This window comes from Pecten maximus, chromosome 10 (assembly GCF_902652985.1).
Source record: "Pecten maximus chromosome 10, xPecMax1.1, whole genome shotgun sequence".
Classification (NCBI taxonomy): domain Eukaryota; kingdom Metazoa; phylum Mollusca; class Bivalvia; order Pectinida; family Pectinidae; genus Pecten; species Pecten maximus.
The window spans coordinates 8436764-8445730 of NC_047024.1; positions in this window are offsets into that span (position 1 = coordinate 8436764).

Here is an 8967-nt window from a genome sequence, read left to right on the forward strand (position 1 = left end):
TTAGAGGTACCTTCAGGGTTGTACTCCATAGTCATTAGAGGTACCTTCAGGGTTGTACTCCATAGTCATTAGAGGTACCTTCAGGGCTGTACTCCATAGTCATTAGAGGTACCTTCAGGGTTGTACTCCATAGTCATTAGAGGTACCTTCAGGGTTGTACTCCATAGTCATTAGAGGTACCTTCAGGGTTGTACTCCATAGCCATTAGAGGTACCTTCAGGGCTGTACTCCATAGTCATTAGAGGTACCTTCAGGGTTGTACTCCATAGCCATTAGAGGTACCTTCAGGGCTGTACTCCATAGTCATTAGAGGTACCTTCAGGGTTGTACTCCATAGTCATTAGAGGTACCTTCAGGGTTGTACTCCATAGTCATTAGAGGTACCTTCAGGGCTGTACTCCATAGTCATTAGAGGTACCTTCAGGGTTGTACTCCATAGTCATTAGAGGTACCTTCAGGGTTGTACTCCATAGTCATTAGAGGTACCTTCAGGGTTGTACTCCATAGCCATTAGAGGTACCTTCAGGGTTGTACTCCATAGCCATTAGAGGTACCTTCAGGGTTGTACTGCCATCCGACACGCATCAGGGTTACAATAGTAGCTGTTACAGTTCCCCTCTGTTCGCAGTACGTGTTAATGTCTTGTCGGTTTATGTTTGGAAATTCTCAATTAATTTTATTTCTGAAATAATTTCCGGGTCTAATATTCCAAAAGCCGTATTGTTAGTATTATGGTATAAACTTCGTTTAAATGCCATTAGTTTTATTCAACTAAACACATTCTTATATCAGTTGTATTAGTTTTGTGTTTGCAGTATTGTGGCATGTGCATCAATTAGAAATCCCATGAACAACACTCGCGAAAATACAACGAAAGGTACATATCTCGTGACAACACCCGCGACAATATCAGTCTCGCAAATAAGCCTCGTTCGTTATTTATAATACAGCAATCATGGTTAAACATGAACATAACGGCCCGGCCTGGTATTCGCGTCTTACTTGTAGACAACCAACAGGTTTTTTGTTGTTGAAGTTACTAGAATTCATCGAAATTTTAAAACCACGCATACAAAGATTAATCATGAGGACTGTAATATCTTTCCGCTGTTTGGTGCTTATAAAACTTCAGAGAAAAAGACTGCGGTGCAATTGCACACAAAAAATCGTTGTGCGAAATGCCTTGAAACCCTTTCCTGTAAACATTTATTCTAACGACTAGTTTGGATACGTGCGAATCACCGTATTCCATTTGGTTTGTGCGAGATATCCTGGCTGTTGTTGCATGCCAGTAAGAAAACCATCTCGTTAGCCTGAAAAGTATGGTTCACTTTGTTCTAGCAATGCCATACCTGAAATAGATGACGTACAATTCCTTGCACATCTCTTTTCTGACACAGGTATTTACATTTCATCCGTTGTCACCTACAACGCCAATAATCTACTAGATAATTGCTAGGACTGTTACATCGTTACCCCATGAACCTATATCTCCAGTCGAACTAAGCTTCCAATGCTAGGCTGTGTTGGATGCTTAATGAATTACCGGCAGTCTAGCTACTGTTAATAAATTGTAGTCATTACTTTTCTAGTTCTTTTTTAATCTCCTTAATATTCTCGTCTACGACTAATATTACCACATCTCGTGGTACAGAGACACCAATAAAACGGGTCTAGGTTAATTCAATCTGTGGCTGTGTCAATGTAAAATCGTGACGAGCTTACAAATTTGATTAAGAAAGATAAAATTGATTTGGTGACAGAATATCAATGTTTCATCCTCTTACGAACTGGCAGTACTCCTATGTCACAAAAGATCACCATGCCGACAGGGCTGAACAATATAGCCGTGTGTGGAACCACATCAGAACTAATCCTGACACATGTGTATTTAAATATGACATCATTACAATGCACTTTATAACTGATACTATAATGGTGTTTTATACTAACATATAACGAAAACCACCTGTTAACTGATATCGGCTCTACAAACTTATAACCGACATTGCTTATTCATCCGACCAATCTGATTGAAATACAGATCATCATTATACGCTACGTTATGAAGATCTGACGGGTGTGTACAAATTGAACGGGCTATCAAACAGTACTGACAATGTTTATTAGCATCTCATCTTTCTGTTGTTTAGCTGCTTTATTTCCTTCCATGACATTGTCGATTACAACAATGAAAAATCCACGACGGGCGCAGCCATCTTAGTTTGGTTGACATTCGGGACTCTCTGATCATATCTATTCATGATACAGTCACATTGTCCCGAATTGACACATGATAGAAACACGAAACACTAATCGTGAAAGCATCGGGTCATTTATTAGGGCATCTTGAGCCATCGCATGAACGTCAGTGGATTTTCTCAGGCTCCGGCAGTAACTTCGTGAGTGATGTCAAAATTTTTGGCATTCCAAAATAATGCCGAAGACCTGGCAATGGTTCATTTTCGTGTTGAATTCGCTGATCCGTCCTGTCATCCGTAAGGCCATCGTGAGGGCATCTTATCAAATCGTGAGGGCATCTTATCAAATCGTGTCATCTTCGTCTTCACTTCGTGTGATCATCAGTGACATCGGGCATGCTGGACGACGAAGGAAAAAAGAAGTTGCCCGATGGTCAGAGGAAGGCAACACGACCACGTGAAGCCCTAGCAATGCCGTCGTGTAGTCGTCTCATTTTAGTACGATGCCGTCGATATGAGACCACAGTTTCGAATAGACAACCGAATTTCAGCCGGTTGAGCTATGATTGGTAGGTTGGTTGTAAGGTCTTCTGGACATGCTCATAGCGTAGTGTATAATGATGATCTGTATTTTCATAAGATTGTATACCGACAAAAGCGTTGTTTTGTACTTACCCAGCAGCCCAATCACTCTATGCCCCATCACCATACTTGGAAGCGTACGAAAACGAGGTCATGCATGGAAAAGAGCCCGAGACGCTCTAAATACGATGTTTTTGTACTTTTTATATACATGTAACACACGGACTGCAGCGATCTTTTCGTTAAGATCTGCATGGTTGATTAAGATATCGACACAGACAGGGGAAATTATGACACTCCCTATATTCACCATAACATGATAATGTTACCTTCTAATCTAACACTTTTGTATAAAGCATCAGATAATGTATTGTGACTTATGTGGCTGTAGAATTTCAGAACTAGGATCGTTCATCATTTTCATCCAATAGTATTGAAATATGATGTTTTCATTAACAATATTATCGAGGTATTAACAAACTAAGGAATTGCGAGTCAACTCCTTCCCATATTGCTAGATAATATCATGCTTAGGTTTATTTGTTTGGACAACATTTAACATCAAGGATCAATGTCGATAGCTATTTTCATAAAGCGATGTAAGATAGTTTATACTGCTTATATAGAAATGTAGTCTTAACAAATGAAATCTCGTAACTATGCAAGATATCTTATATAGGAACAAAATTTCAAAAATGTTATAATATGTATAAACACTGATTCTATTTTCACCTTGAAATCCAAATGGCGGTTGTGAATGATATCACACAAATATGACAAATAAGGAGGTATTTCAAACATCAAAAATGTCTTTAAAATGTTCTTCTTACTATAATCAGATATCTTAAAGTATGATAAACTAGCATTTTTATTAATTGAAATACCTTCCTTTATGCCATATTTGTGTGATATTATTCACAGTCACCATTTCTATTTCAGGGTCAGAACATTATTTTCCTATATATGACCCTTAATGAAAATTTGGTCTCACCCATTTGTTGTAGAACATTCTCATTAGCAATACAACACAACACTTTGTTCATCATTGAAATGAAATGTTAGTCTCGGATTCTCACCCCTGTGTTGTAGACCACTCTCATTATCGATACAACACTTTGTTCATCATAGAAATGAAAAGTTAAGTCTCGTATCCTCGCCCACTCGCAATATACACATAACACCTGTAACACATAGCTCATCAATTTATTCCAAGCTATTGTCCCAAATCGTCCTGATTTCTATGGTTATCAACACTGTCATTTTACTTGCTCCCTTTTATCTGGAAATACGTTCACCAGATATCTTCTTAAACTTTGAGTTCACTTCCTGTTTTCTCGTTAAAATGAGTTTGTATAGGATCACTATTGTAATGTCCTCAAGTAGGACCTTGATATTTTCCTTTGTTTGGTAGCCTTCGGTGACTATCAGTGTTGTTGGACTCCATCATCGTCCTTTCCCTTTCTTGTCAGTAGCACTATTTCAAAGTGTGGTGCGGTGATTGGCTAACCTGACCTTTTTCACTCTCTCGTGGCTAATCGATCCGTACATAACGTTCCCAGCTCATTTTTCTTGTAAGTAAATATATATCAAGTATAACCGTCCCTAAGCCTACTAGTCCTATGCCTATCTTATCCCATAATGGGACACCAGCATCAGTAGTTACAGCCCTGAGAGATTGTAATTCTTTGGTCAGTTGGGTCATTGGTATTTTATTTATTTTTCTTAAGACGTTCGGGAAGTTCAATTTTAGTAAAATTTGGTAATGCAGCATGGAATGGCTCACATTAGACACATCAGTTATCACGAGTAGATTTTCCAATACCTTCTTGTCTCAAATGTACTCATTTCTTCATAGAAAGGTAAGAAACTAATTAAGTCTGACATAAGTTACTTATCCAGTTTGATCCAATGACGAAATTCTGATAGTAGGTTGTATGGTTCTAGATGGCACTTTTCTATCCGCTATTTAATAAACTACAAGTAACTGCTGGTTTGTTGGTAGTTACGACCCACCTACCTTAGTCGAAATATTGTGCGGAAGGCACTACAGTAAAAGAGTTTACAGCCATGGTGCAGAATTGGACATTCTTTCATCATCTTTAGTAATGAATGCAATTATACACACGATGTTAAGATTATAGGGATAAAACGGAATAAGCATTTGACAAAAATCAACATATTGCTTAGAACACTGACTCACTTCAGCGTTCTCGAGTATAACATATTTTGTTTTATTTTCAATTTTCATTGTCATCGTCTATATTTTACTAGTGTTGTTGTTGTCCAGATTGTTAGGTTGTGATGGAAGTAAGGTAAGTATGATATTTATTTATCTCTATATAACCGGACCTTTATCCAATTTGCTCTAAGCTGCTGTTTTCGGAATTTGAGGTACGCTGTCCTCGTATGCCCTGGCCTTCGATTCCATCTCTCTCGCAAGCAGAAGGCCTGTGCTTTTCCCCGATGTAAATACTACACCCAGATTGTCAATCTCTCGATCAAAAACGATTGATACTTTATGAATGCATCGTCTTCCCAGCAATCGGTGACTTCACATCGTGAAATTATCTACACGTTCATCTACCGCTTTCTATTGCAGGAGATGAAGTTTCGTATTCTTCCCTCAAGTTAGAGACCTTGACCTCCTCTATTAACCCCTTAATCTCCAAGTTCAAAGGGCACAGTTCTGCTTCACGATCTCTTGTATAATATTTCCTAACCTAAGAGATGCCACTATGATAATGTGTAATATTTTGAATTGACTTCCTTTTTCGCATGGTTACACTTTGGTATGACTTCCTTATCACGCTTGACCTAGCATTTCCTGGAGCTATTTATAGTGTCACACCCATTACTATACCCAATACTATCCATTACTATCCAGTACTACCCCAATACTGCCCACTACTACCCCATACTGTACTTCCAAATACTACCCCGGCAGTCCGCTGCCCGGACTGACTGAGCGCATTTTCGTTTGGCACGTCAGAATCAAGTTCGCCCACAGGTAAAACGAAAGTATGCGACAAACTGTCACGTGGCATCGCTAATAATAACAACGTTAGCAATAGCAACACATTACATATGACATCAATCTTAAAACTATATCTTAAAACTTCTTAAAACTACATTTAAAGCTATATCTTAAAACTAAATCTTAAAACTATATCTTAAAACTTCTTAAAACTACATTTAAAGCTATATCTTAAAACTAAATCTTAAAACTATATCTTAAAACTTCACCAACGATTATTGATAATTGATTCAGTCAAAACAGGGCAGTAACTTAAGTTTTACTTACTATGGACAGTTGTTTATTATGACGGGCCTGTATCTCAAACAGTAATTACCCAGTCTCCCATTGACCGAGATGTTTAACGTGATACCTGATAACGGAGTGATAAACATTCTATAACTGAGCTGCTCTTGATAACTTTTCAGAATTGCTTGTATATATTGCTTTTATTTATTAATTGTAGGTATTGTTGAATAAATATGCTGGTTAAACACTATTACGTTTACAAATCTGTTTCCCTCCTATAGATAGAGGATATCTAACAGTGTCTGCAGCAATACCAAATATGTTTCCTTCCTATAGATAGAGGATATCTAACAGTGTCTGCAGCAATACCAAATCTGTTTCCCTCCTATAGATAGAGGATATCTAACAGTGTCTTCAGTAGATAGAGGATATCTAACAGTGTCTTCAGTAGATACATGATATCTAACAGTGTCTTCAGTAGATATAGGATATGAAACAGTGTCTTCAGTAGATATAGGATATCTAAAAGTGTCTTCAGTAATACCAAATCTGTTTCTCCTCCTATAGATAGGGGATATCTAACAGTGTCTTCAGTAATACCAAATATGTTTCCCTCGTATAGATAGAGGATATCTAACAGTGTCTTCAGTAATACCAAATCTGTTTCCCTCCTATAGATAGAGGATATCTAACAGTGTCTTCAGTAATACCAAATATGTTTCTCCTCTTATAGATAGAGGATATCTAACAGTGTCTTCAGTAATACCAAATATGTTTCTCCTCCTATAGATAGGGGATATCTAACAGTGTCTTCAGTAATACCAAATCTGTCCCCCCCCCCCCTATAGATAGAGGATATCTAACAGTGTCTTCAGTAATACCAAATCTGTTTCTCCTCTTATAGATAGAGGATGTCTAACAGTGTCTTCAGTAATACCAAATAGGTTTCCCTCGTATACATAGAGGATATCTAACAGTGTCTTCAGTAATACCAAATCTGTTTCCCTCCTATAGATAGGATATCTAACAGTGTCTTCAGTAATACCAAATATGTTTCTCCTCCTATAGATAGAGGATATCTAACAGTGTCTTCAGTAATACCAAATATGTTTCTCCTCCTATAGATAGAGGATATCTAACAGTGTCTTCAGTAATACCAATTCTCCTCCTATAGATAGAGGATATCTAACAGTGTCTTCAGTAATACCAAATCTGTTTCTCCTCCTATAGATAGAGGATATCTAACAGTGTCTTCAATAGATAGAGGATATCTAACAGTGTCTTTAGTAATACCAAATATGTTTCTCCTCCTATAGATAGAGGATATCTAACAGTGTCTTCAGTAATACCAAATATGTTTCCCTCCTATAGATAGAGGATATCTAACAGTGTCTTCAGTAGATAGAGGATATCTAACAGTGTCTTCAGTAATACCAAATCTGTTCCTCCTCCTATAGATAGAGGATATCTAACAGTGTCTTCAGTAATACCAAATATGTTTCCCTCGTATACATAGAGGATATCTAACAGTGTCTTCAGTAATACCAAATCTGTTTCCCTCCAATAGATAGAGGATATCTAACAGTGCCTTCAGTAGATAGAGGATATCTAACAGTGTCTTCAGTAATACCAAATATGTTTCCCTCCTATAGATGGAGGATATCTAACAGTGTCTTCAGTAATACCAAATCTGATTCCCCTCCTATAGATAGAGGATATCTAACAGTGCCTTCAGTAGATAGAGGATATCTAACAGTGTCTGCAGTAATACCAAATATGTTTCCCTCCTATAGATGGAGGATATCTAAGTGTCTTCAGTAATACCAAATCTGATTCCCCTCCTATAGATAGAGGATATCTAACAGTGTCTTCAGTAATACCAAATATGTTTCCCTCCTTTAGATAGAGGATATCTAACAGTGTCTTCAGTATTATCAAATCTATTTACCTCCTATAGATAGAGGATATCTAACAGTGTCTTCAGTAATACCAAATATGTTTCCCTCCTATAGATAGAGGATATCTAACAGTGTCTTCAGTATTATCAAATCTATTTACCTCCTATAGATAGAGGATATCTAACAGTGTCTTCAGTAATACCAAATATGTTTCCCTCCTATAGATAGAGGATATCTAACAGTGTCTTCAGTAATACCAAATCTGTTTCTCCTCCTATAGATAGAGGATATCTAACAGTGTCCTCAGTAATACCAAATCTGTTTCTCCTCCTATAGATAGAGGATGTCTAACAGTGTCTTCAGTAATACCAAATATGTGTCCCTTCTCTAGATAGAGGATATCTAACAGTGTCTTCAGTAGATAGAGGATATCTAACAGTGTCTTCAGTAATACCAAATCTGTTTCTCCTCTTATAGATAGAGAATATCTAACAGTGTCTTCAGTAATACCAAATCTGTTTCTCCTCCTATAGATAGAGAATATCTAACAGTGTCTTCAGTAATACCAAATCTGTTTCTCCTCTTATAGATAGAGAATATCTAACAGTGTCTTCAGTAATACCAAATCTGTTTCTCCTCCTATAGATAGAGGATATCTAACAGTGTCTTCAGTAATACCAAATATGTGTCCCTCCTATAGATAGAGGATATCTAACAGTGTCCTCAGTAATACCAAATATGTTTCTCCTCCTATAGATAGAGGATATCTAACAGTGTCTTCAGTATTATCAAATCTGTGTCCCTCCTCTAGATAGAGGATATCTAACAGTGTCCTCAGTAATACCAAATATGTTTCTCCTCCTATAGATGGAGGATATCTAACAGTGTCCTCAGTAATACCAAATATGTTTCTCCTCCTATAGATAGAGGATATCTAACAGTGTCTTCAGTATTATCAAATCTGTGTCCCTCCTATAGATAGAGGATATCTAACAGTGCCTTCAGTAGATAGAGGATATCTAAC